The sequence below is a fragment of the Ambystoma mexicanum genome, chromosome 11, assembly GCF_040938575.1.
Source record: "Ambystoma mexicanum isolate Mex_15411 chromosome 11, UKY_AmexF1_1, whole genome shotgun sequence".
In the NCBI taxonomy this organism is placed as follows: Eukaryota; Metazoa; Chordata; class Amphibia; order Caudata; family Ambystomatidae; genus Ambystoma; species Ambystoma mexicanum.
In genome coordinates, this window is record NC_090934.1 from 822,141,465 (window position 1) to 822,168,375 (window position 26,911).

The window sequence follows — 26,911 nt, forward strand, 5'->3', positions numbered from 1 at the left end:
GCTTCCCAGGCAACCTGAAAATATTTCTAAAATAGCTCTATTTCCCACAGCAAATCAGGGTATCAAGCACTTCCCTACCTCCCGTAATCCACAAACACAGGGGATTTAGTAGAGGACAGAGCCCATCAACAGTGCACCAAATGTCCTCTGTGTAGGCATAACTTGCTATGAGGAGAAAGCCACAGTTGCGCACTTGTGTTAAAAGGGGACAGTAGGCTGAACCCAGAGAACACGGGAGAAATGACTCAGGTTTACTGAGTGGAACACTCTGTGTCTTTGTGCCAATAACAGCAGCGTCTTTTCGGTTAACAGCCGAACGCGCTAACCAATTGCGCCACAGAGACTCACTGGCATGTGTGTTCTGCCTTTGGCCTGATTGCATTGCTATTTTTTTCTGATTGGCAGAAAACCTGAACTTTTTTCTGAAAAAGGCATGCCTCTCTTAGCACTGCAGTGCATTAGACTGCTCCCTTGCTTCCCTGAGTCGCCAAATACACAACCACCTTGGGCACAATAGAAGACACATTCCAGCAGATTTAGCAAGAGTGCACCAAGGTTTCTATATGTAGGTACCTTTCTGAGAAGCAAGACCTGCAGTTGCATTCTTCTGTTAAAAGATGGCATCAGAGTGCACCAAGAGAACTTGGGGGAAGTAGCTTATGTTAACTACTTGCCATGCTCTTTATAGATCCCTCTGTTTGACTGGGTGAATTCTAATTTCTGGGGTAGAGTAAGCAATTTTTGGATCTAGATGCTGTGCGCAACAGGAATGCTATATACTGCACTGTACTGCTACTGAAAAGTTACCAGTTTTACAGGATGTTCAGGTAAGCTTTGTTTCAGAAAACAACTTGCTAGAGGCACTAAGACAGATTACTGGGACAAAGGAAGAGGGTTTGGGGATTAGCACATCTCCTATGAAAGGTACAGTCACGCCCGAGACAACTCTGAGTGTCACCTCAAATTCTAAGAAATGCAAACTAGGGACCTATGCTTTTTATTGCCAGTGGATCTTTGTGTTTCAGACAAATGTGCACGCCTCCCAGAGCCCCATGCAATGCACTTAGGGAAAGGGGGGAAGGTGCTGTGAAGCCCTCTCGCTGACAATGTCTCTCTTGTCTATAATGTAACTATGAGAGAGAGAGAAATAGGCAATGCGAAAGTGAAAAAGTAAAATGGAAATGTGTCTACTGAGACCAGTATAAGAGGAAATCCTCACAATCCAGGACCGACAGTTGATTGGGAGGGCGCTTACAGGTTTCCGACACCAGACCGGTACCTGAACTCACAAACCCAAACTGCAAAGTGATGGGCATTGCCACTAGACTGCCGACCCCCTTTCGGGGCCCCAGCATATATCCTTTAGTCACACCTAGAGTTCCCAGGACAGTGCAGCATTCAGCGATTACACGAAAATATTGACAGCGCTAGGAGGCCATGCAAATGGCAGAGGTATGCTTTACAAAGCCCACGTAGCGTGCACAAAACAGCACATCAGTCAGGCCCACTTGAAGAGATGGTAAAGAGGAAATACTTCTGCTGCATCCAGTAAAACATAGAGATTGGCCTGCTTTAAAGGTTGACCATGTCCTTCATGGGTGTCTGTCAATATGATACTTCCCTGCTGCAAAGTTTCCATTCAAAACCCCAGAACAACTAGGCCCAGAGCACAAAGATGCAGTCAGGTTGAAATAACGAGATACTGAAGAGCAATCTTGTATTTCAGAGTGGGAATAGGAAGTATGACCCCGACGTGATTTGAACACGCAACCTTCTGATCTGGAGTCAGACGCGCTACCATTGCGCCACGAGGTCCTTGTGGCATTGCTCCTGGTGTGTCTGATGACAGAATAAAGGTAGGAGACGTACATGCACCTGCAGAGCCTCATTGCTTCTTTAAGTAGACTGGCTAGGATAGCTTCCTTCTGTGCATCAGTACACGCTGCAGCCAAACCCTTCCCATGAAGTCTTGATGTTTATGAATTGAATGGCAAGTTTTGAAAAACTAAAGCAAGCGAGAAGAATTGCTTACAGTTTATTGGATTTTTTGGACGTCAGCAGACGAGACCTGCGAGAGGTAGACAGAAGTTCATAGTTGGTCATGCTGAATTTTTGAGCCAAAATGCATCGTCCCTGGGTGGGCTTGAACCACCAATCTTTCGGTTAACAGCCGAACGCGCTAACCGATTGCGCCACAGAGACTCATGCATTGCTTACACTGGGGCCTGATTGGTGTGCTGTTTGCTTATGCTTCCCAGGCAACCTGAAAATATTTCTAAAATAGCTCTATTTCCCACAGCAAATCAGGGTATCAAGCACTTCCCTACCTCCCCTAATCCACAAACACAGGGGATTTAGTAGAGGACAGAGCCCATCAACAGTGCACCAAATGTCCTCTGTGTAGGCATAACTTGCTATGAGGAGAAAGCCACAGTTGCGCACTTGTGTTAAAAGGGGACAGTAGGCTGAACCCAGAGAACACGGGAGAAATGACTCAGGTTTACTGAGTGGAACACTCTGTGTCTTTGTGCCAAAAACAGCAGCGTCTTTTCGGTTAACAGCCGAACGCGCTAACCAATTGCGCCACAGAGACTCACTGGCATGTGTGCTCTGCCTTTGGCCTGATTGCATTGCTATTTTTTTCTGATTGGCAGAAAACCTGAACTTTTTTCTGAAAAAGGCATGCCTCTCTTAGCACTGCAGTGCATTAGACTGCTCCCTTGCTTCCCTGAGTCCCCAAATACACAACCACCCTGGGCACAATAGAAGACACATTCCAGCAGATTTAGCAAGAGTGCACCAAGGATTCTATATGTAGGTACCTTGCTGAGAAGCAAGACCTGCAGTTGCATTCTTCTGTTAAAAGAGGGCAGCAGAGTGCACCAAGAGAACTTGGGGGAAGTAGCTTATGTTAACTACTTGCCATGCTCTTTATAGATCCCTCTGTTTGACTGGGTGAATTCTAATTTCTGGGGTAGAGTAAGCAATTTTTGGATCTAGATGCTGTGCGCAACAGGAATGCTATATACTGCACTGTACTGCTACTGAAAAGTTACCAATTTTACAGGATGTTCAGGTAAGCTTTGTTTCAGAAAACAACTTGCTAGAGACACTAAGACAGATTACTGGGACAAAGGAAGAGGGTTTGGGGATTAGCACATCTCCTATGAAAGGTACAGTCACGCCCGAGACAACTCTGAGTGTCACCTCAAATTCTAAGAAATGCAAACTAGGGACCTACGCTTTTTATTGCCAGTGGATCTTTGTGTTTCAGACAAATGTGCACGCCTCCCAGAGCCCCTTGCAATGCACTTAGGGAAAGGGGGGAAGGTGCTGTGAAGCCCTCTCGCTGACAATGTCTCTCTTGTCTATAATGTAACTATGAGAGAGAGAGAAATAGGCAATGCGAGAGTGAAAAAGTAAAATGGAAATGTGTCTACTGAGACCAGTATAAGGGGAAATCCTCACAATCCAGGACCGACAGTTGATTGGGAGGGCGCTTACAGGTTTCCGACACCAGACCGGTACCTGAACTCACAAACCCAAACTGCAAAGTGATGGGCATTGCCACTAGACTGCCGACCCCCTTTCGGGGCCCCAGTATATATCCTTTAGTCACACCTAGAGTTCCCAGGACAGTGCAGCATTCAGCGATTACACGAAAATATTGACAGCGCTAGGAGGCCATGCAAATGGCAGAGGTATGCTTTACAAAGCCCACGTAGCGTGCACAAAACAGCACATCAGTCAGGCCCACTTGAAGAGATGGTAAAGAGGAAATACTTCTGCTGCATCCAGTAAAACATAGAGATTGGCCTGCTTTAAAGGTTGACCATGTCCTTCATGGGTGTCTGCAATATGATACTTCCCTGCTGCAAAGTTTACATTCGAAACGCCAGAACAACTAGGCCCAGAGCACAAAGATGCAGTCAGGTTGAAATAACGAGATACTGAAGAGCAATTTTATATTTCAGAGTGGGAAAAGCAAATATGACCCCGACGTGATTTGAACACGCAACCTTCTGATCTGGAGTCAGACGCGCTACCATTGCGCCACGAGGTCCTTGCTGCAGTCCACCTGGTGTGTCTGATGACAGAATAAAGGTAGGAGACGTACATGCACCTGCAGAGCCTCATTGCTTCTTTAAGTAGACTGGCTAGGATAGCTTCCTTCTGTGCATCAGTACACGCTGCAGCCAAACCCTTCCCATGAAGTCTTGATGTTTATGAATTGAATGGCAAGTTTTGAAAAACTAAAGCAAGCGAGAAGAATTGCTTGCAGTTTATTGGATTTTTTGGACGTCAGCAGACGAGACCTGCGAGAGGTAAACAGAAGTTCATAGTTGGTCATGCTGAATTTTTGAGACAAAATGTATCGTCCCTGGGTGGGCTTGAACCACCAACCTTACGATTAAGAGCCGAACGCGCTAACCGATTGCGCCACAGAGACTCATGCAGTGCTTACACTGGGGCCTGATTGGTGTGCTGTTTGCTTATGCTTCCCAGGCAACCTGAAAATATTTCTAAAATAGCTCTATTTCCCACAGCAAATCAGGGTATCAAGCACTTCCCTACCTCCCGTAATCCACAAACACAGGGGATTTAGTAGAGGACAGAGCCCATCAACAGTGCACCAAATGTCCTCTGTGTAGGCATAACTTGCTATGAGGAGAAAGCCACAGTTGGGCACTTGTGTTAAAAGGGGACAGTAGGCTGAACCCAGAGAACACGGGAGAAATGACTCAGGTTTACTGAGTGGAACACTCTGTGTCTTTGTGCCAAAAACAGCAGCGTCTTTTCGGTTAACAGCCGAACGCGCTAACCAATTGCACCACAGAGACTCACTGGCATGTGTGTTCTGCCTTTGGCCTGATTGCATTGCTATTTTTTTCTGATTGGCAGAAAACCTGAACTTTTTTCTGAAAAAGGCATGCCTCTCTTAGCACTGCAGTGCATTAGACTGTTCCCTTGCTTCCCTGAGTCGCCAAATACACAACCACCTTGGGCACAATAGAAGACACATTCCAGCAGATTTAGCAAGAGTGCACCAAGGTTTCTATATGTAGGTACCTTTCTGAGAAGCAAGACCTGCAGTTGCATTCTTCTGTTAAAAGATGGCAGCAGAGTGCACCTCTAGATGCTGTGCGCAACAGGAATGCTATATACTGCACTGTACTGCTACTGAAAAGTTACCAATTTTACAGGATGTTCAGGTAAGCTTTGTTTCAGAAAACAACTTGCTACAGGCACTAAGACAGATTACTGGGACAAAAGAAGAGGGTTTGGGGATTAGCACATCTCCTATGAAAGGTACAGTCACGCCCGAGACAACTCTGAGTGTCACCTCAAATTCTAAGAAATGCAAACTAGGGACCTACGCTTTTTATTGCCAGTGGATCTTTGTGTTTCAGACAAATGTGCACGCCTCCCAGAGCCCCATGCAATGCACTTAGGGAAAGGGGGGAAGGTGCTGTGAAGCCCACTCGCTGACAATGTCTCTCTTGTCTATAATGTAACTATGAGAGAGAGAGAAATAGGCAATGCGAAAGTGAAAAAGTAAAATGGAAATGTGTCTACTGAGACCAGTATAAGGGGAAATCCTCACAATCCAGGACCGACAGTTGATTGGGAGGGCGCTTACAGTTTTCTGACACCAGACCGGTACCTGAACTCACAAACCCAAACTGCAAAGTGATGGGCATTGCCACTACACTGCTGACCCCCTTTCGGGGCCCCAGCATATATCCTTTAGTAACACCTAGAGTTCCCAGGACAGTGCAGCATTCAGCGATTACACGAAAATATTGACAGCGCTAGGAGGCCATGCAAATGGCAGAGGTATGCTTTACAAAGCCCACGTAGCGTGCACAAAACAGCACATCAGTCAGGCCCACTTGAAGAGATGGTAAAGAGGAAATACTTCTGCTGCATCCAGTAAAACATAGAGATTGGCCTGCTTTAAAGGTTGACCATGTCCTTCATGGGTGTCTGTCAATATGATACTTCCCTGCTGCAAAGCTTACATTCGAAACGCCAGAACAACTAGGCCCAGAGCACAAAGATGCAGTCAGGTTGAAATAACGAGATACTGAAGAGCAATTTTATATTGCAGAGTGGGAAAAGCAAATATGACCCCGACGTGATTTGAACACGAAACCTTCTGATCTGGAGTCAGATGCGCTACCATTGCGCCACAAGGTCCTTGTGGCAGTCCACCTGGTGTGTCTGATGACAGAATAAAGGTAGGAGACGTACATGCACCTGCAGAGCCTCATTGCTTCTTTAAGTAGACTGGCTAGGATAGCTTCCTTCTGTGCATCAGTACACGCTGCAGCCAAACCCTTCCCATGAAGTCTTGATGTTTATGAATTGAATGGCAAGTTTTGAAAAACTAAAGCAAGCCAGAAGAATTGCTTGCAGTTTATTGGATTTTTTGGACGTCAGCACACGAGACCTGCGAGAGGTAAACAGAAGTTCATAGTTGGTCATGCTGAATTTTTGAGACAAAATGCATCGCCCCTGGGTGGGCTTGAACCACCAACCTTTCGGTTAACAGCCGAACGCGCTAACCGATTGCGCCACAGGGACTCATGCATTGCTAACACTGGGGCCTGATTGGTGTGCTGTTTGCTTATGCTCCCCAGGCAACCTGAAAATATTTCTAAAATAGCTCTATTTCCCACAGCAAATCAGGGTATCAAGCACTTCCCTACCTCCCCTAATCCACAAACACAGGGGATTTAGTAGAGGACAGAGCCCATCAACAGTGCACCAAATGTCCTCTGTGTAGGCATAACTTGCTATGAGGAGAAAGCCACAGTTGCGCACTTGTGTTAAAAGGGGACAGTAGGCTGAACCCAGAGAACACGGGAGAAATGACTCAGGTTTACTGAGTGGAACACTCTGTGTCTTTGTGCCAAAAACAGCAGCGTCTTTTCGGTTAACAGCCGAACGCGCTAACCAATTGCGCCACAGAGACTCACTGGCATGTGTGTTCTGCCTTTGGCCTGATTGCATTGCTATTTTTTTCTGATTGGCAGAAAACCTGAACTTTTTTCTGAAAAAGGCATGCCTCTCTTAGCACTGCAGTGCATTAGACTGCTCCCTTGCTTCCCTGAGTCGCCAAATACACAACCACCTTGGGCACAATAGAAGACACATTCCAGCAGATTTAGCAAGAGTGCACCAAGGTTTCTATATGTAGGTACCTTGCTGAGAAGCAAGACCTGCAGTTGCATTCTTCTGTTAAAAGAGGGCAGCAGAGTGCACCAAGAGAACTTGGGGGAAGTAGCTTATGTTAACTACTTGCCATGCTCTTTATAGATCCCTCTGTTTGACTGGGTGAATTCTAATTTCTGGGGTAGAGTAAGCAATTTTTGGATCTAGATGCTGTGCGCAACAGGAATGCTATATACTGCACTGTACTGCTACTGAAAAGTTACCAATTTTACAGGATGTTCAGGTAAGCTTTGTTTCAGAAAACAACTTGCTAGAGGCACTAAGACAGATTACTGGGACAAAGGAAGAGGGTTTGGGGATTAGCACATCTCCTATGAAAGGTACAGTCACGCCCGAGAAAACTCTGAGTGTCACCTCAAATTCTAAGAAATGCAAACTAGGGACCTACGCTTTTTATTGCCAGTGGATCTTTGTGTTTCAGACAAATGTGCACGCCTCCCAGAGCCCCATGCAATGCACTTAGGGAAAGGGGGGAAGGTGCTGTGAAGCCCACTCGCTGACAATGTCTCTCTTGTCTATAATGTAACTATGAGAGAGAGAGAAATAGGCAATGCGAGAGTGAAAAAGTAAAATGGAAATGTGTCTACTGAGACCAGTATAAGGGGAAATCCTCACAATCCAGGACCGACAGTTGATTGGGAGGGCGCTTACAGGTTTCCGACACCAGACCGGTACCTGAACTCACAAACCCAAACTGCAAAGTGATGGGCATTGCCACTAGACTGCCGACCCCCTTTCGGGGCCCCAACATATATCCTTTAGTCACACCTAGAGTTCCCAGGACAGTGCAGCATTCAGCGATTACACGAAAATATTGACAGCGCTAGGAGGCCATGCAATTGGCAGAGGTATGCTTTACAAAGCCCACGTAGCGTGCACAAAACAGCACATCAGTCAGGCCCACTTGAAGAGATGGTAAAGAGGAAATACTTCTGCTGCATCCAGTAAAACATAGAGATTGGCCTGCTTTAAAGGTTGACCATGTCCTTCATGGGTGTCTGTCAATATGATTCTTCCCTGCTGCAAAGCTTACATTCGAAACGCCAGAACAACTAGGCCCAGAGCACAAAGATGCAGTCAGGTTGAAATAACGAGATACTGAAGAGCAATTTTGTATTTCAGAGTGGGAAAAGCAAATATGACCCCGACATGATTTGAACACGCAACCTTCTGATCTGGAGTCAGACACGCTACCATTGCGCCACAAGGTCCTTGTGGCAGTCCACCTGGTGTGTCTGATGACAGAATAAAGGTAGGAGACGTACATGCACCTGCAGAGCCTCATTGCTTCTTTAAGTAGACTGGCTAGGATAGCTTCCTTCTGTGCATCAGTACACGCTGCAGCCAAACCCTTCCCATGAAGTCTTGATGTTTATGAATTGAATGGCAAGTTTTGAAAAACTAAAGCAAGCGAGAAGAATTGCTTGCAGTTTATTGGATTTTTTGGACGTCAGCAGACGAGACCTGCGAGAGGTAAACAGAAGTTCATAGTTGGTCATGCTGAATTTTTGAGCCAAAATGCATCGTCCCTGGGTGGGCTTGAACCACCAACCTTTCGGTTAACAGCCGAACGCGCTAACCGATTGCGCCACAGAGACTCATGCAGTGCTTATACTGGGGCCTGATTGGTGTGCTGTTTGCTTATGCTTCCCAGGCAACCTGAAAATATTTCTAAAATAGCTCTATTTCCCACAGCAAATCAGGGTATCAAGCACTTCCCTACCTCCCCTAATCCACAAACACAGGGGATTTAGTAGAGGACAGAGCCCATCAACAGTGCACCAAATGTCCTCTGTGTAGGCATAACTTGCTATGAGGAGAAAGCCACAGTTGCGCACTTGTGTTAAAAGGGGACAGTAGGCTGAACCCAGAGAACACGGGAGAAATGACTCAGGTTTACTGAGTGGAACACTCTGTGTCTTTGTGCCAAAAACAGCAGCGTCTTTTCGGTTAACAGCCGAAAGCGCTAACCAATTGCGCCACAGAGACTCACTGGCATGTGTGCTCTGCCTTTGGCCTGATTGCATTGCTATTTTTTTCTGATTGGCAGAAAACCTGAACTTTTTTCTGAAAAAGGCATGCCTCTCTTAGCACTGCAGTGCATTAGACTGCTCCCTTGCTTCCCTGAGTCCCCAAATACACAACCACCCTGGGCACAATAGAAGACACATTCCAGCAGATTTAGCAAGAGTGCACCAAGGATTCTATATGTAGGTACCTTGCTGAGAAGCAAGACCTGCAGTTGCATTCTTCTGTTAAAAGAGGGCAGCAGAGTGCACCAAGAGAACTTGGGGGAAGTAGCTTATGTTAACTACTTGCCATGCTCTTTATAGATCCCTCTGTTTGACTGGGTGAATTCTAATTTCTGGGGTAGAGTAAGCAATTTTTGGATCTAGATGCTGTGCGCAACAGGAATGGTATATACTGCACTGTACTGCTACTGAAAAGTTACCAATTTTACAGGATGTTCAGGTAAGCTTTGTTTCAGAAAACAACTTGCTAGAGGCACTAAGACAGATTACTGGGACAAAGGAAGAGGGTTTGGGGATTAGCACATCTCCTATGAAAGGTACAGTCACGCCCGAGACAACTCTGAGTGCCTCCTCAAATTCTAAGAAATGCGAACTGGGGTCCTACGCCTTTTATTGCCAGTGGATCTTTGTGTTTCAGACAAATGTGCACGCCTCCCAGAGCCCCATGCAATGCACTTAGGGAAATGGGGGAAGGTGCTGTGCAACCCTCTCGCTGACAATGTCTCTCTTGTCTATAATGTATCTATGAGAGAGAGAGAAATAGGCAATGCGAGAGTGAAAAAGTAAAATGGAAATGTGTCTACTGAGACCAGTATAAGGGGAAATCCTCACAATCCAGGACCGACAGTTGATTGGGAGGGCGCTTACAGTTTTCTGACACCAGACCGGTACCTGAACTCACAAACCCAAACTGCAAAGTGATGGGCATTGCCACTAGACTGCCGACCCCCTTTCGGGGCCCCAGCATATATCGTTTAGTCACACCTAGAGTTCCCAGGACAGTGCAGCATTCAGCGATTACACGAAAATATTGACAGCGCTAGGAGGCCATGCAAATGGCAGAGGTATGCTTTACAAAGCCCACGTAGCGTGCACAAAACAGCACATCAGTCAGGCCCACTTGAAGAGATGGTAAAGAGGAAATACTTCTGCTGCATCCAGTAAAACATAGAGATTGTCCTGCTTTAAAGGTTGACCATGTCCTTCATGGGTGTCTGTCAATATGATACTTCCCTGCTGCAAAGTTTCCATTCAAAACCCCAGAACAACTAGGCCCAGAGCACAAAGATGCAGTCAGGTTGAAATAACGAGATACTGAAGAGCAATTTTGTATTTCAGAGTGGGAAAAGCAAATCTGACCCCGACGTGATTTGAACACGCAACCTTCTGATCTGGAGTCAGACGCGCTACCATTGCACCACGAGGTCCTTGTGGCAATGCTCCTGGTGTGTCTGATGACAGAATAAAGGTAGGAGACGTACATGCACCTGCAGAGCCTCATTGCTTCTTTAAGTAGACTGGCTAGGATAACTTCCTTCTGTGCATCAGTACACGCTGCAGCCAAACCCTTCCCATGAAGTCTTGATGTTTATGAATTGAACATCATGTTTTGAAAAACTAAAGCAAGCGAGAAGAATTGCTTGCAGTTTATTGGATTTTTTGGACGTCAGCAGACGAGACCTGCGAGAGGTAGACAGAAGTTCATAGTTGGTCATGCTGAATTTTTGAGCCGAAATGCATCGTCCCTGGGTGGGCTTGAACCACCAATCTTTCGGTTAACAGCCGAACGCGCTAACCGATTGCGCCACAGAGACTCATGCATTGCTTACACTGGGGCCTGATTGGTGTGCTGTTTGCTTATGCTTCCCAGGCAACCTGAAAATATTTCTAAAATAGCTCTATTTCCCACAGCAAATCAGGGTATCAAGCACTTCCCTACCTCCCCTAATCCACAAACACAGGGGATTTAGTAGAGGACAGAGCCCATCAACAGTGCACCAAATGTCCTCTGTGTAGGCATAACTTGCTATGAGGAGAAAGCCACAGTTGCGCACTTGTGTTAAAAGGGGACAGTAGGCTGAACCCAGAGAACACGGGAGAAATGACTCAGGTTTACTGAGTGGAACACTCTGTGTCTTTGTGCCAAAAACAGCAGCGTCTTTTCGGTTAACAGCCGAACGCGCTAACCAATTGCGCCACAGAGACTCACTGGCATGTGTGCTCTGCCTTTGGCCTGATTGCATTGCTATTTTTTTCTGATTGGCAGAAAACCTGAACTTTTTTCTGAAAAAAGGCATGCCTCTCTTAGCACTGCAGTGCATTAGACTGCTCCCTTGCTTCCCTGAGTCCCCAAATACACAACCACCCTGGGCACAATAGAAGACACATTCCAGCAGATTTAGCAAGAGTGCACCAAGGATTCTATATGTAGGTACCTTGCTGAGAAGCAAGACCTGCAGTTGCATTCTTCTGTTAAAAGAGGGCAGCAGAGTGCACCAAGAGAACTTGGGGGAAGTAGCTTATGTTAACTACTTGCCATGCTCTTTATAGATCCCTCTGTTTGACTGGGTGAATTCTAATTTCTGGGGTAGAGTAAGCAATTTTTGGATCTAGATGCTGTGCGCAACAGGAATGCTATATACTGCACTGTACTGCTACTGAAAAGTTCCCAATTTTACAGGATGTTCAGGTAAGCTTTGTTTCAGAAAACAACTTGCTAGAGACACTAAGACAGATTACTGGGACAAAGGAAGAGGGTTTGGGGATTAGCATATCTCCTATGAAAGGTACAGTCACGCCCGAGACAACTCTGAGTGTCACCTCAAATTCTATGAAATGCAAACTAGGGACCTACGCTTTTTATTGCCAGTGGATCTTTGTGTTTCAGACAAATGTGCACGCCTCCCAGAGCCCCTTGCAATGCACTTAGGGAAAGGGGGGAAGGTGCTGTGAAGCCCTCTCGCTGACAATGTCTCTCTTGTCTATAATGTATCTATGAGAGAGAGAGAAATAGGCAATGCGAGAGTGAAAAAGTAAAATGGAAATGTGTCTACTGAGACCAGTATAAGGGGAAATCCTCACAATCCAGGACCGACAGTTGATTGGGAGGGCGCTTACAGGTTTCCGACACCTGACCGGTACCTGAACTCACAAACCCAAACTGCAAAGTGATGGGCATTGCCACTAGACTGCCGACCCCCTTTCGGGGCCCCAGCATATATCCTTTAGTCACACCTAGAGTTCCCAGGACAGTGCAGCATTCAGCGATTACACGAAAATATTGACAGCGCTAGGAGGCCATGCAAATGGCAGAGGTATGCTTTACAAAGCCCACGTAGTGTGCACAAAACAGCACATCAGTCAGGCCCACTTGAAGAGATGGTAAAGAGGAAATACTTCTGCTGCATCCAGTAAAACATAGAGATTGGCCTGCTTTAAAGGTTGACCATGTCCTTCATGGGTGTCTGTCAATATGATACTTCCCTGCTGCAAAGCTTACATTCGAAACGCCAGAACAACTAGGCTCAGAGCACAAAGATGCAGTCAGGTTGAAATAACGAGATAATGAAGAGCAATTTTATATTTCAGAGTGGGAAAAGGAAGTATGACCCCGACGTGATTTGAACACACAACCTTCTGATCTGGAGTCAGACGCGCTACCATTGCGCCACGAGGTCCTTGTGGCAGTCCACCTGGTGTGTCTGATGACAGAATAAAGGTAGGAGACGTACATGCACCTGCAAAGCCTCATTGCTTCTTTAAGTAGACTGGCTAGGATAGCTTCCTTCTGTGCATCAGTACACGCTGCAGCCAAACCCTTCCCATGAAGTCTTGATGTTTATGAATTGAATGGCAAGTTTTGAAAAACTAAAGCAAGCGAGAAGAATTGCTTGCAGTTTATTGGATTTTTTGAACGTCAGCAGACGAGACCTGCGAGAGGTAAACAGAAGTCCATAGTTGGTCACGCTGAATTTTTGAGCCAAAATGCACCGTCCCTGGGTGGGCTTGAACCACCAACCTTTCGGTTAACAGCTGAACGCGCTAACCGATTGCGCCACACAGACTCATGCAGTTCTTACGCAGGGGCCTGATTGGTGTGCTGTTTGCTTATGCTTCCCAGGCAACCTGAAAATATTTCTAAAATAGCTCTATTTCCCACAGCAAATCAGGGTATCAAGCACTTCCCTACCTCCCGTAATCCACAAACACAGGGGATTTAGTAGAGGACAGAGCCCATCAACAGTGCACCAAATGTCCTCTGTGTAGGCATAACTTGCTATGAGGAGAAAGCCACAGTTGCGCACTTGTGTTAAAAGGGGACAATAGGCTGAACCCAGAGAACACGGGAGAAATGACTCAGGTTTACTGAGTGGAACACTCTGTGTCTTTGTGCCAAAAACAGCAGCGTCTTTTCGGTTAACAGCCGAACGCGCTAACCAATTGCGCCACAGAGACTCACTGGCATGTGTGTTCTGCCTTTGGCCTGATTGCATTGCTATTTTTTTCTGATTGGCAGAAAACCTGAACTTTTTTCTGAAAAAGGCATGCCTCTCTTAGCACTGCAGTGCATTAGACTGCTCCCTTGCTTCCCTGAGTCGCCAAATACACAACCACCTTGGGCACAATAGAAGACACATTCCAGCAGATTTAGCAAGAGTGCACCAAGGTTTCTATATGTAGGTACCTTTCTGAGAAGCAAGACCTGCAGTTGCATTCTTCTGTTAAAAGATGGCAGCAGAGTGCACCAAGAGAACTTGGGGGAAGTAGCTTATGTTAACTACTTGCCATGCTCTTTATAGATCCCTCTGTTTGACTGGGTGAATTCTAATTTCTGGGGTAGAGTAAGCAATTTTTGGATCTAGATGCTGTGCGCAACAGGAATGCTATATACTGCACTGTACTGCTACTGAAAAGTTACCAATTTTACAGGATGTTCAGGTAAGCTTTGTTTCAGAAAACAACTTGCTAGAGGCACTAAGACAGATTACTGGGACAAAGGAAGAGGATTTGGGGATTAGCACATCTCCTATGAAAGGTACAGTCACGCCCGAGACAACTCTGAGTGTCACCTCAAATTCTAAGAAATGCAAACTAGGGACCTACGCTTTTTATTGCCAGTGGATCTTTGTGTTTCAGACAAATGTGCACGCCTCCCAGAGCCCCATGCAATGCACTTAGGGAAAGGGGGGAAGGTGCTGTGAAGCCCACTCGCTGACAATGTCTCTCTTGTCTATAATGTAACTATGAGAGAGAGAGAAATAGGCAATGCGAGAGTGAAAAAGTAAAATGGAAATGTGTCTACTGAGACCAGTATAAGGGGAAATCCTCACAATCCAGGACCGACAGTTGATTGGGAGGGCGCTTACAGGTTTCCGACACCAGACCGGTACCTGAACTCACAAACCCAAACTGCAAAGTGATGGGCATTGCCACTAGACTGCCGACCCCCTTTCGGGGCCCCAACATATATCCTTTAGTCACACCTAGAGTTCCCAGGACAGTGCAGCATTCAGCGATTACACGAAAATATTGACAGCGCTAGGAGGCCATGCAAATGGCAGAGGTATGCTTTACAAAGCCCACGTAGCGTGCACAAAACAGCACATCAGTCAGGCCCACTTGAAGAGATGGTAAAGAGGAAATACTTCTGCTGCATCCAGTAAAACATAGAGATTGGCCTGCTTTAAAGGTTGACCATGTCCTTCATGGGTGTCTGTCAATATGATACTTCCCTGCTGCAAAGCTTACATTCGAAACGCCAGAACAACTAGGCCCAGAGCACAAAGATGCAGTCAGGTTGAAATAACGAGATACTGAAGAGCAATTTTGTATTTCAGAGTGGGAAAAGCAAATATGACCCCGACGTGATTTGAACACGCAACCTTCTGATCTGGAGTCAGACGCGCTACCATTGCGCCACGAGGTCCTTGTGGCAGTCCACCTGGTGTGTCTGATGACAGAATAAAGGTAGGAGACGTACATGCACCTGCAGAGCCTCATTGCTTCTTTAAGTAGACTGGCTAGGATAGCTTCCTTCTGTGCATCAGTACACGCTGCAGCCAAACCCTTCCCATGAAGTCTTGATGTTTATGAATTGAATGGCAAGTTTTGAAAAACTAAAGCAAGCGAGAAGAATTGCTTGCAGTTTATTGGATTTTTTGGACGTCAGCAGACGAGACCTGCGAGAGGTAAACAGAAGTTCATAGTTGGTCATGCTGAATTTTTGAGCCAAAATGCACCGTCCCTGGGTGGGCTTGAACCATCAACCTTTCGGTTAACAGCCGAACACGCTAACCGATTGCGCCACAGAGACTCATGCAGTGCTTACACTGGGGCCTGATTGGTGTGCTGTTTGCTTATGCTTCCCAGGCAACCTGAAAATATTTCTAAAATAGCTCTATTTCCCTCAGCAAATCAGGGTATCAAGCACTTCCCTACCTCCCCTAATCCACAAACACAGGGGATTTAGTAGAAGACAGAGCCCATCAACAGTGCACCAAATGTCCTCTGTATAGGCATAACTTGCTATGAGGAGAAAGCCACAGTTGCGCACTTGTGTTAAAAGGGGACAGTAGGCTGAACCCAGAGAACACGGGAGAAATGACTCAGGTTTACTGAGTGGAACACTCTGTGTCTTTGTGCCAAAAACAGCAGCGTCTTTTCGGTTAACAGCCGAACGCGCTAACCAATTGCGCCACAGAGACTCACTGGCATGTGTGTTCTGCCTTTGGCCTGATTGCATTGCTATTTTTTTCTGATTGGCAGAAAACCTGAACTTGTTTCTGAAAAAGGCATGCCTCTCTTAGCACTGCAGTGCATTAGACTGCTCCCTTGCTTCCCTGAGTCCCCAAATACACAACCACCTTGGGCACAATAGAAGACACATTCCAGCAGATTTAGCAAGAGTGCACCAAGGATTCTATATGTAGGTACCTTGCTGAGAAGCAAGACCTGCAGTTGCATTCTTCTGTTAAAAGAGGGCAGCAGAGTGCACCAAGAGAACTTGGGGGAAGTAGCTTATGTTAACTACTTGCCATGCTCTTTATAGATCCCTCTGTTTGACTGGGTGAATTCTAATTTCTGGGGTAGAGTAAGCAATTTTTGGATCTAGATGCTGTGCGCAACAGGAATGCTATATACTGCACTGTACTGCTACTGAAAAGTTACCAATTTTACAGGATGTTCAGGTAAGCTTTGTTTCAGAAAACAACTTGCTAGAGACACTAAGACAGATTACTGGGACAAAGGAAGAGGGTTTGGGGATTAGCACATCTCCTATGAAAGGTACAGTCACGCCCGAGACAACTCTGAGTGTCACCTCAAATTCTAAGAAATGCAAACTAGGGACCTACGCTTTTTATTGCCAGTGGATCTTTGTGTTTCAGACAAATGTGCACGCCTCCCAGAGCCCCTTGCAATGCACTTAGGGAAATGGGGGAAGGTGCTGTGAAGCCCTCTCGCTGACAATGTCTCTCTTGTCTATAATGTAACTATGAGAGAGAGAGAAATAGGCAATGCGAGAGTGAAAAAGTAAAATGGAAATGTGTCTACTGAGACCAGTATAAGGGGAAATCCTCACAATCCAGGACCGACAGTTGATTGGGAGGGCGCTTACAGGTTTCCGACACCAGACCGGTACCTGAACTCACAAACCCAAACTGCAAAGTGATGGGCATTGCCACTAGACTGCCGACCCCCTTTCGGGGCCCCAGTATATATCCTTTAGTCACACCTAGAGTCCCCAGGACAGTGCAGCATTCAGCGATTACACGAAAATATTGACAGCGCTAGGAGGCCATGCAAATGGCAGAGGTATGCTTTACAAAGCCCACGTAGCGTGCACAAAACAGCACATCAGTCAGGCCCACTTGAAGAGATGGTAAAGAGGAAATACTTCTGCTGCATCCAGTAAAACATAGAGATTGGCCTGCTTTAAAGGTTGACCATGTCCTTCATGGGTGTCTGTCAATATGATACTTCCCTGCTGCAAAGCTTACATTCGAAACGCCAGAACAACTAGGCCCAGAGCACAAAGATGCAGTCAGGTTGAAATAACGAGATACTGAAGAGCAATTTTATATTTCAGAGTGGGAAAAGCAAATATGACCCCGACGTGACACGCAACCTTCTGATCTGGAGTCAGACGCGCTACCATTGCGCCACGAGGTCCTTGTGGCAGTCCACCTGGTGTGTCTGATGACAGAATAAAGGTAGGAGACGTACATGCACCTGCAGAGCCTCATTGCTTCTTTAAGTAGACTGGCTAGGATAGCTTCCTTCTGTGCATCAGTACACGCTGCAGCCAAACCCTTCCCATGAAGTCTTGATGTTTATGAATTGAATGGCAAGTTTTGAAAAACTAAAGCAAGCGAGAAGAATTGCTTGCAGTTTATTGGATTTTTTGGACGTCAGCAGACGAGACCTGCGAGAGGTAAACAGAAGTTCATAGTTGGTCATGCTGAATTTTTGAGCCAAAATGCATCGTCCCTGGGTGGGCTTGAACCACCAACCTTTCGGTTAACAGCCGAACGCGCTAACCGATTGCGCCACAGAGACTCATGCAGTGCTTACACTGGGGCCTGATTGGTGTGCTGTTTGCTTATGCTTCCCAGGCAACCTGAAAATATTTCTAAAATAGCTCTATTTCCCACAGCAAATCAGGGTATCAAGCACTTCCCTACCTCCACTAATCCACTAACATAGGGGATTTAGTAGAGGACAGAGCCCATCAACAGTGCACCAAATGTCCTCTGTGTAGGCATAACTTGCTATGAGGAGAAAGCCACAGTTGCGCACTTGTGTTAAAAGGGGACAGTAGGCTGAACCGAGAGAACACGGGAGAAATGACTCAGGTTTACTGAGTGGAACACTCTGTGTCTTTGTGCCAAAAACAGCAGCGTCTTTTCGGTTAACAGCCGAACGCGCTAACCAATTGCGCCACAGAGACTCACTGGCATGTGTGTTCTGCCTTTGGCCTGATTGCATTGCCATTTTTTTCTGATTGGCAGAAAACCTGAACTTTTTTCTGAAAAAGGCATGCCTCTCTTAGCACTGCAGTGCATTAGACTGCTCCCTTGCTTCCCTGAGTCCCCAAATACACAACCACCTTGGGCACAATAGAAGACACATTCCAGCAGATTTAGCAAGAGTGCACCAAGGTTTCTATATGTAGGTACCTTGCTGAGAAGCAAGACCTGCAGTTGCATTCTTCTGTTAAAAGAGGGCAGCAGAGTGCACCAAGAGAACTTGGGGGAAGTAGCTTATGTTAACTACTTGCCATGATCTTTATAGATCCCTCTGTTTGACTGGGTGAATTCTAATTTCTGGGGTAGAATAAGCAATTTTTGGATCTAGATGCTGTGCGCAACAGGAATGCTATATACTGCACTGTACTGCTACTGAAAAGTTACCAATTTTACAGGATGTTCAGGTAAGCTTTGTTTCAGAAAACAACTTGCTAGAGGCCCTAGGACAGATTACTGGGACAAAGGAAGAGGGTTTGGGGATTAGCATATCTCCTATGAAAGGTACAGTCACGCCCGAGACAACTCTGAGTGTCACCTCAAATCCTAAGAAATGCAAACTAGGGACCTACACTTTTTATTGCCAGTGGATCTTTGTGTTTCAGACAAATGTGCACGCCTCCCAGAGCCCCTTGCAATGCACTTAGGGAAATGGGGGAAGGTGCTGTGAAGCCCTCTCGCTGACAATGTCTCTCTTGTCTATAATGTATCTATGAGAGAGAGAGAAATAGGCAATGCGAGAGTGAAAAAGTAAAATGGAAATGTGTCTACTGAGACCAGTATAAGGGGAAATCCTCACAATCCAGGACCGACAGTTGATTGGGAGGGCGCTTACAGGTTTCCGACACCTGACCGGTACCTGAACTCACAAACCCAAACTGCAAAGTGATGGGCATTGCCACTAGACTGCCGACCCCCTTTCGGGGCCCCAGCATATATCGTTTAGTCACACCTAGAGTTCCCAGGACAGTGCAGCATTCAGCGATTACACGAAAATATTGACAGCGCTAGGAGGCCATGCAAATGGCAGAGGTATGCTTTACAAAGCCCACGTAGTGTGCACAAAACAGCACATCAGTCAGGCCCACTTGAAGAGATGGTAAAGAGGAAATACTTCTGCTGCATCCAGTAAAACATAGAGATTGGCCTGCTTTAAAGGTTGACCATGTCCTTCATGGGTGTCTGTCAATATGATACTTCCCTGCTGCAAAGTTTACATTCGAAACGCCAGAACAACTAGGCCCAGAGCACAAAGATGCAGTCAGGTTGAAATAACGAGATACTGAAGAGCAATTTTATATTTCAGAGTGGGAAAAGCAAATATGACCCCGACGTGATTTGAACACACAACCTTCTGATCTGGAGTCAGACGCGCTACCATTGCGCCACGAGGTCCTTGTGGCAGTCCACCTGGTGTGTCTGATGACAGAATAAAGGTAGGAGACGTACATGCACCTGCAAAGCCTCATTGCTTCTTTAAGTAGACTGGCTAGGATAGCCTCCTTCTGTGCATCAGTAAGCGCTGCAGCCAAACCCTTCCCATGAAGTCTTGATGTTTATGAATTGAATGGCAAGTTTTGAAAAACTAAAGCAAGCGAGAAGAATTGCTTGCAGTTTATTGGATTTTTTGGACGTCAGTAGACGAGACCTGCGAGAGGTAAACAGAAGTTCATAGTTGGTCATGCTGAATTTTTGAGACAAAATGCATCGTCCCTGGGTGGGCTTGAACCACCAACCTTACGATTAAAAGCCGAACGCGCTAACCGATTGCGCCACAGAGACTCATGCAGTGCTTACACTGGGGCCTGATTGGTGTGCTGTTTGCTTATGCTTCCCAGGCAACCTGAAAATATTTCTAAAATAGCTCTATTTCCCACAGCAAATCAGGGTATCAAGCACTTCCCTACCTCCCGTAATCCACAAACACAGGGGATTTAGTAGAGGACAGAGCCCATCAACAGTGCACCAAATGTCCTCTGTGTAGGCATAACTTGCTATGAGGAGAAAGCCACAGTTGCGCACTTGTGTTAAAAGGGGACAGTAGGCTGAACGCAGAGAACACGGGAGAAATGACTCAGGTTTACTGAGTGGAACACTCTGTGTCTTTGTGCCAAAAACAGCAGCGTCTTTTCGGTTAACAGCCGAACGCGCTAACCAATTGCGCCACAGAGACTCACTGGCATGTGTGTTCTGCCTTTGGCCTGATTGCATTGCTATTTTTTTCTGATTGGCAGAAAACCTGAACTTTTTTCTGAAAAAGGCATGCCTCTCTTAGCACTGCAGTGCATTAGACTGCTCCCTTGCTTCACTGAGTCGCCAAATACACAACCACCTTGGGCACAATAGAAGACACATTCCAGCAGATTTAGCAAGAGTGCACCAAGGTTTCTATATGTAGGTACCTTTCTGAGAAGCAAGACCTGCAGTTGCATTCTTCTGTTAAAAGATGGCAGCAGAGTGCACCAAGAGAACTTGGGGGAAGTAGCTTATGTTAACTACTTGCCATGCTCTTTATAGATCCCTCTGTTTGACTGGGTGAATTCTAATTTCTGGGGTAGAGTAAGCAATTTTTGGATCTAGATGCTGTGCGCAACAGGAATGCTATATACTGCACTGTACTGCTACTGAAAAGTTACCAATTTTACAGGATGTTCAGGTAAGCTTTGTTTCAGAAAACAACTTGCTAGAGGCACTAAGACAGATTACTGGGACAAAGGAAGAGGGTTTGGGGATTAGCACATCTCCTATGAAAGGTACAGTCACGCCCGAGACAACTCTGAGTGTCACCTCAAATTCTAAGAAATGCAAACTAGGGACCTATGCTTTTTATTGCCAGTGGATCTTTGTGTTTCAGACAAATGTGCACGCCTCCCAGAGCCCCATGCAATGCACTTAGGGAAAGGGGGGAAGGTGCTGTGAAGCCCTCTCGCTGACAATGTCTCTCTTGTCTATAATGTAACTATGAGAGAGAGAGAAATAGGCAATGCGAAAGTGAAAAAGTAAAATGGAAATGTGTCTACTGAGACCAGTATAAGAGGAAATCCTCACAATCCAGGACCGACAGTTGATTGGGAGGGCGCTTACAGGTTTCCGACACCAGACCGGTACCTGAACTCACAAACCCAAACTGCAAAGTGATGGGCATTGCCACTAGACTGCCGACCCCCTTTCGGGGCCCCAGCATATATCCTTTAGTCACACCTAGAGTTCCCAGGACAGTGCAGCATTCAGCGATTACACGAAAATATTGACAGCGCTAGGAGGCCATGCAAATGGCAGAGGTATGCTTTACAAAGCCCACGTAGCGTGCACAAAACAGCACATCAGTCAGGCCCACTTGAAGAGATGGTAAAGAGGAAATACTTCTGCTGCATCCAGTAAAACATAGAGATTGGCCTGCTTTAAAGGTTGACCATGTCCTTCATGGGTGTCTGTCAATATGATACTTCCCTGCTGCAAAGTTTCCATTCAAAACCCCAGAACAACTAGGCCCAGAGCACAAAGATGCAGTCAGGTTGAAATAACGAGATACTGAAGAGCAATCTTGTATTTCAGAGTGGGAATAGGAAGTATGACCCCGACGTGATTTGAACACGCAACCTTCTGATCTGGAGTCAGACGCGCTACCATTGCGCCACGAGGTCCTTGTGGCATTGCTCCTGGTGTGTCTGATGACAGAATAAAGGTAGGAGACGTACATGCACCTGCAGAGCCTCATTGCTTCTTTAAGTAGACTGGCTAGGATAGCTTCCTTCTGTACATCAGTACACGCTGCAGCCAAACCCTTCCCATGAAGTCTTGATGTTTATGAATTGAATGGCAAGTTTTGAAAAACTAAAGCAAGCGAGAAGAATTGCTTACAGTTTATTGGATTTTTTGGACGTCAGCAGACGAGACCTGCGAGAGGTAGACAGAAGTTCATAGTTGGTCATGCTGAATTTTTGAGCCAAAATGCATCGTCCCTGGGTGGGCTTGAACCACCAATCTTTCGGTTAACAGCCGAACGCGCTAACCGATTGCGCCACAGAGACTCATGCATTGCTTACACTGGGGCCTGATTGGTGTGCTGTTTGCTTATGCTTCCCAGGCAACCTGAAAATATTTCTAAAATAGCTCTATTTCCCACAGCAAATCAGGGTATCAAGCACTTCCCTACCTCCCCTAATCCACAAACACAGGGGATTTAGTAGAGGACAGAGCCCATCAACAGTGCACCAAATGTCCTCTGTGTAGGCATAACTTGCTATGAGGAGAAAGCCACAGTTGCGCACTTGTGTTAAAAGGGGACAGTAGGCTGAACCCAGAGAACACGGGAGAAATGACTCAGGTTTACTGAGTGGAACACTCTGTGTCTTTGTGCCAAAAACAGCAGCGTCTTTTCGGTTAACAGCCGAACGCGCTAACCAATTGCGCCACAGAGACTCACTGGCATGTGTGCTCTGCCTTTGGCCTGATTGCATTGCTATTTTTTTCTGATTGGCAGAAAACCTGAACTTTTTTCTGAAAAAGGCATGCCTCTCTTAGCACTGCAGTGCATTAGACTGCTCCCTTGCTTCCCTGAGTCCCCAAATACACAACCACCCTGGGCACAATAGAAGACACATTCCAGCAGATTTAGCAAGAGTGCACCAAGGATTCTATATGTAGGTACCTTGCTGAGAAGCAAGACCTGCAGTTGCATTCTTCTGTTAAAAGAGGGCAGCAGAGTGCACCAAGAGAACTTGGGGGAAGTAGCTTATGTTAACTACTTGCCATGTCCTTTTTAGATCCCTCTGTTTGACTGGGTGAATTCTAATTTCTGGGGTAGAGTAAGCAATTTTTGGATCTAGATGCTGTGCGCAACAGGAATGCTATATACTGCACTATACTGCTACTGAAAAGTTACCAATTTTACAGGATGTTCAGGTAAGCTTTGTTTCAGAAAACAACTTGCTAGAGACACTAAGACAGATTACTGGGACAAAGGAAGAGGGTTTGGGGATTAGCACATCTCCTATGAAAGGTACAGTCACGCCCGAGACAACTCTGAGTGTCACCTCAAATTCTAAGAAATGCAAACTAGGGACCTACGCTTTTTATTGCCAGTGGATCTTTGTGTTTCAGACAAATGTGCACGCCTCCCAGAGCCCCTTGCAATGCACTTAGGGAAAGGGGGGAAGGTGCTGTGAAGCCCTCTCGCTGACAATGTCTCTCTTGTCTATAATGTAACTATGAGAGAGAGAGAAATAGGCAATGCGAGAGTGAAAAAGTAAAATGGAAATGTGTCTACTGAGACCAGTATAAGGGGAAATCCTCACAATCCAGGACCGACAGTTGATTGGGAGGGCGCTTACAGGTTTCCGACACCAGACCGGTACCTGAACTCACAAACCCAAACTGCAAAGTGATGGGCATTGCCACTAGACTGCCGACCCCCTTTCGGGGCCCCAGTATATATCCTTTAGTCACACCTAGAGTTCCCAGGACAGTGCAGCATTCAGCGATTACACGAAAATATTGACAGCGCTAGGAGGCCATGCAAATGGCAGAGGTATGCTTTACAAAGCCAACGTAGCGTGCACAAAACAGCACATCAGTCAGGCCCACTTGAAGAGATGGTAAAGAGGAAATACTTCTGCTGCATCCAGTAAAACATAGAGATTGGCCTGCTTTAAAGGTTGACCATGTCCTTCATGGGTGTCTGTCAATATGATACTTCCCTGCTGCAAAGTTTACATTCGAAACGCCAGAACAACTAGGCCCAGAGCACAAAGATGCAGTCAGGTTGAAATAACGAGATACTGAAGAGCAATTTTATATTTCAGAGTGGGAAAAGCAAATATGACCCCGACGTGATTTGAACACGCAACCTTCTGATCTGGAGTCAGACGCGCTACCATTGCGCCACGAGGTCCTTGCGGCAGTCCACCTGGTGTGTCTGATGACAGAATAAAGGTAGGAGACGTACATGCACCTGCAGAGCCTCATTGCTTCTTTAAGTAGACTGGCTAGGATAGCTTCCTTCTGTGCATCAGTACACGCTGCAGCCAAACCCTTCCCATGAAGTCTTGATGTTTATGAATTGAATGGCAAGTTTTGAAAAACTAAAGCAAGCGAGAAGAATTGCTTACAGTTTATTGGATTTTTTGGACGTCAGCAGACGAGACCTGCGAGAGGTAAACAGAAGTTCATAGTTGGTCATGCTGAATTTTTGAGCCGAAATGCATCGTCCCTGGGTGGGCTTGAACCACCAACCTTTCGGTTAACAGCCGAACGCGCTAACCGATTGCGCCACAGAGACTCATGCAGTTCTTACACAGGGGCCTGATTGGTGTGCTGTTTGCTTATGCTTCCCAGGCAACCTGAAAATATTTCTAAAATAGCTCTATTTCCCACAGCAAATCAGGGTATCAAGCACTTCCCTACCTCCCGTAATCCACAAACACAGGGGATTTAGTAGAGGACAGAGCCCATCAACAGTGCACCAAATGTCCTCTGTGTAGGCATAACTTGCTATGAGGAGAAAGCCACAGTTGCGCACTTGTGTTAAAAGGGGACAGTAGGCTGAACCCAGAGAACACGGGAGAAATGACTCAGGTTTACTGAGTGGAACACTCTGTGTCTTTGTGCCAAAAACAGCAGCGTCTTTTCGGTTAACAGCCGAACGCGCTAACCAATTGCACCACAGAGACTCACTGGCATGTGTGTTCTGCCTTTGGCCTGATTGTATTGCTATTTTTTTCTGATTGGCAGAAAACCTGAACTTTTTTCTGAAAAAGGCATGCCTCTCTTAGCACTGCAGTGCATTAGACTGCTCCCTTGCTTCCCTGAGTCGCCAAATACACAACCACCTTGGGCACAATAGAAGACACATTCCAGCAGATTTAGCAAGAGTGCACCAAGGTTTCTATATGTAGGTACCTTTCTGAGAAGCAAGACCTGCAGTTGCATTCTTCTGTTAAAAGATGGCAGCAGAGTGCACCAAGAGAACTTGGGGGAAGTAGCTTATATTAACTACTTGCCATGCTCTTTATAGATCCCTCTGTTTGACTGGGTGAATTCTAATTTCTGGGGTAGAGTAAGCAATTTTTGGATCTAGATGCTGTGCGCAACAGGAATGCTATATACTGCACTGTACTGCTACTGAAAAGTTACCAATTTTACAGGATGTTCAGGTAAGCTTTGTTTCAGAAAACAACTTGCTAGAGGCACTAAGACAGATTACTGGGACAAAGGAAGAGGGTTTGGGGATTAGCACATCTCCTATGAAAGGTACAGTCACGCCCGAGACAACTCTGAGTGTCACCTCAAATTCTAAGAAATGCAAACTAGGGACCTACGCTTTTTATTGCCAGTGGATCTTTGTGTTTCAGACAAATGTGCACGCCTCCCAGAGCCCCATGCAATGCACTTAGGGAAAGGGGGGAAGGTGCTGTGAAGCCCACTCGCTGACAATGTCTCTCTTGTCTATAATGTAACTATGAGAGAGAGAGAAATAGGCAATGCGAAAGTGAAAAAGTAAAATGGAAATGTGTCTACTGAGACCAGTATAAGGGGAAATCCTCACAATCCAGGACCGACAGTTGATTGGGAGGGCGCTTACAGTTTTCTGACACCAGACCGGTACCTGAACTCACAAACCCAAACTGCAAAGTGATGGGCATTGCCACTACACTGCCGACCCCCTTTCGGGGCCCCAGCATATATCCTTTAGTCACACCTAGAGTTCCCAGGACAGTGCAGCATTCAGCGATTACACGAAAATATTGACAGCGCTAGGAGGCCATGCAAATGGCAGAGGTATGCTTTACAAAGCCCACGTAGCGTGCACAAAACAGCACATCAGTCAGGCCCACTTGAAGAGATGGTAAAGAGGAAATACTTCTGCTGCATCCAGTAAAACATAGAGATTGGCCTGCTTTAAAGGTTGACCATGTCCTTCATGGGTGTCTGTCAATATGATACTTCCCTGCTGCAAAGCTTACATTCGAAACGCCAGAACAACTAGGCCCAGAGCACAAAGATGCAGTCAGGTTGAAATAACGAGATACTGAAGAGCAATTTTATATTTCAGAGTGGGAAAAGCAAATATGACCCCGACGTGATTTGAACACGCAACCTTCTGATCTGGAGTCAGACGCGCTACCATTGCGCCACGAGGTCCTTGCGGCAGTCCACCTGGTGTGTCTGATGACAGAATAAAGGTAGGAGACGTACATGCACCTGCAAAGCCTCATTGCTTCTTTAAGTAGACTGGCTAGGATAGCTTCCTTCTGTGCATCAGTACACGCTGCAGCCAAACCCTTCCCATGAAGTCTTGATGTTTATGAATTGAATGGCAAGTTTTGAAAAACTAAAGCAAGCGAGAAGAATTGCTTGCAGTTTATTGGATTTTTTGGACGTCAGCAGACGAGACCTGCGAGAGGTAAACAGAAGTTCATAGTCAGTCATGCTGAATTTTTGAGCCAAAATGCATCGTCCCTGGGTGGGCTTGAACCACCAACCTTTCGGTTAACAGCCGAACGCGCTAACCGATTGCGCCACAGAAACTCATGCAGTGCTTACACTGGGGCCTGATTGGTGTGCTGTTTGCTTATGCTTCCCAGGCAACCTGAAAATATTTCTAAAATAGCTCTA

General features: G+C 46.1%; 20 non-coding genes across 20 annotated transcripts; all 20 read right to left on the reverse strand.

Moving 5' to 3' along the window:
• Positions 1–1,743: 1,743 nt before the first annotated feature.
• TRNAW-CCA (transfer RNA tryptophan (anticodon CCA)) lies at positions 1,744–1,815 on the reverse strand. Its single transcript has one exon. It is a non-coding gene; the product is annotated as a tRNA-Trp (tRNA).
• A 313-nt stretch (positions 1,816–2,128) lies between these two features.
• TRNAN-GUU (transfer RNA asparagine (anticodon GUU)) lies at positions 2,129–2,202 on the reverse strand. The gene has a single exon. It is a non-coding gene; the product is annotated as a tRNA-Asn (tRNA).
• A 1,789-nt stretch (positions 2,203–3,991) lies between these two features.
• Positions 3,992–4,063, reverse strand: TRNAW-CCA (transfer RNA tryptophan (anticodon CCA)). The gene has a single exon. It is a non-coding gene; the product is annotated as a tRNA-Trp (tRNA).
• Positions 4,064–6,129: 2,066 nt separating this feature from the next.
• On the reverse strand, positions 6,130–6,201 carry TRNAW-CCA (transfer RNA tryptophan (anticodon CCA)). Its single transcript has one exon. It is a non-coding gene; the product is annotated as a tRNA-Trp (tRNA).
• Positions 6,202–6,514: 313 nt separating this feature from the next.
• On the reverse strand, positions 6,515–6,588 carry TRNAN-GUU (transfer RNA asparagine (anticodon GUU)). The gene has a single exon. It is a non-coding gene; the product is annotated as a tRNA-Asn (tRNA).
• A 1,790-nt stretch (positions 6,589–8,378) lies between these two features.
• Positions 8,379–8,450, reverse strand: TRNAW-CCA (transfer RNA tryptophan (anticodon CCA)). Its single transcript has one exon. It is a non-coding gene; the product is annotated as a tRNA-Trp (tRNA).
• A 313-nt stretch (positions 8,451–8,763) lies between these two features.
• On the reverse strand, positions 8,764–8,837 carry TRNAN-GUU (transfer RNA asparagine (anticodon GUU)). The gene has a single exon. It is a non-coding gene; the product is annotated as a tRNA-Asn (tRNA).
• A 1,790-nt stretch (positions 8,838–10,627) lies between these two features.
• TRNAW-CCA (transfer RNA tryptophan (anticodon CCA)) lies at positions 10,628–10,699 on the reverse strand. Its single transcript has one exon. It is a non-coding gene; the product is annotated as a tRNA-Trp (tRNA).
• A 313-nt stretch (positions 10,700–11,012) lies between these two features.
• Positions 11,013–11,086, reverse strand: TRNAN-GUU (transfer RNA asparagine (anticodon GUU)). The gene has a single exon. It is a non-coding gene; the product is annotated as a tRNA-Asn (tRNA).
• Positions 11,087–12,877: 1,791 nt separating this feature from the next.
• On the reverse strand, positions 12,878–12,949 carry TRNAW-CCA (transfer RNA tryptophan (anticodon CCA)). Its single transcript has one exon. It is a non-coding gene; the product is annotated as a tRNA-Trp (tRNA).
• Positions 12,950–15,126: 2,177 nt separating this feature from the next.
• TRNAW-CCA (transfer RNA tryptophan (anticodon CCA)) lies at positions 15,127–15,198 on the reverse strand. Its single transcript has one exon. It is a non-coding gene; the product is annotated as a tRNA-Trp (tRNA).
• Positions 15,199–15,511: 313 nt separating this feature from the next.
• On the reverse strand, positions 15,512–15,585 carry TRNAN-GUU (transfer RNA asparagine (anticodon GUU)). Its single transcript has one exon. It is a non-coding gene; the product is annotated as a tRNA-Asn (tRNA).
• Positions 15,586–17,754: 2,169 nt separating this feature from the next.
• On the reverse strand, positions 17,755–17,828 carry TRNAN-GUU (transfer RNA asparagine (anticodon GUU)). Its single transcript has one exon. It is a non-coding gene; the product is annotated as a tRNA-Asn (tRNA).
• A 1,790-nt stretch (positions 17,829–19,618) lies between these two features.
• Positions 19,619–19,690, reverse strand: TRNAW-CCA (transfer RNA tryptophan (anticodon CCA)). Its single transcript has one exon. It is a non-coding gene; the product is annotated as a tRNA-Trp (tRNA).
• A 2,177-nt stretch (positions 19,691–21,867) lies between these two features.
• Positions 21,868–21,939, reverse strand: TRNAW-CCA (transfer RNA tryptophan (anticodon CCA)). The gene has a single exon. It is a non-coding gene; the product is annotated as a tRNA-Trp (tRNA).
• A 313-nt stretch (positions 21,940–22,252) lies between these two features.
• On the reverse strand, positions 22,253–22,326 carry TRNAN-GUU (transfer RNA asparagine (anticodon GUU)). The gene has a single exon. It is a non-coding gene; the product is annotated as a tRNA-Asn (tRNA).
• Positions 22,327–24,116: 1,790 nt separating this feature from the next.
• TRNAW-CCA (transfer RNA tryptophan (anticodon CCA)) lies at positions 24,117–24,188 on the reverse strand. The gene has a single exon. It is a non-coding gene; the product is annotated as a tRNA-Trp (tRNA).
• A 313-nt stretch (positions 24,189–24,501) lies between these two features.
• On the reverse strand, positions 24,502–24,575 carry TRNAN-GUU (transfer RNA asparagine (anticodon GUU)). The gene has a single exon. It is a non-coding gene; the product is annotated as a tRNA-Asn (tRNA).
• Positions 24,576–26,365: 1,790 nt separating this feature from the next.
• TRNAW-CCA (transfer RNA tryptophan (anticodon CCA)) lies at positions 26,366–26,437 on the reverse strand. Its single transcript has one exon. It is a non-coding gene; the product is annotated as a tRNA-Trp (tRNA).
• A 313-nt stretch (positions 26,438–26,750) lies between these two features.
• Positions 26,751–26,824, reverse strand: TRNAN-GUU (transfer RNA asparagine (anticodon GUU)). Its single transcript has one exon. It is a non-coding gene; the product is annotated as a tRNA-Asn (tRNA).
• Between the last annotated feature and the right edge of the window lie 87 nt (positions 26,825–26,911).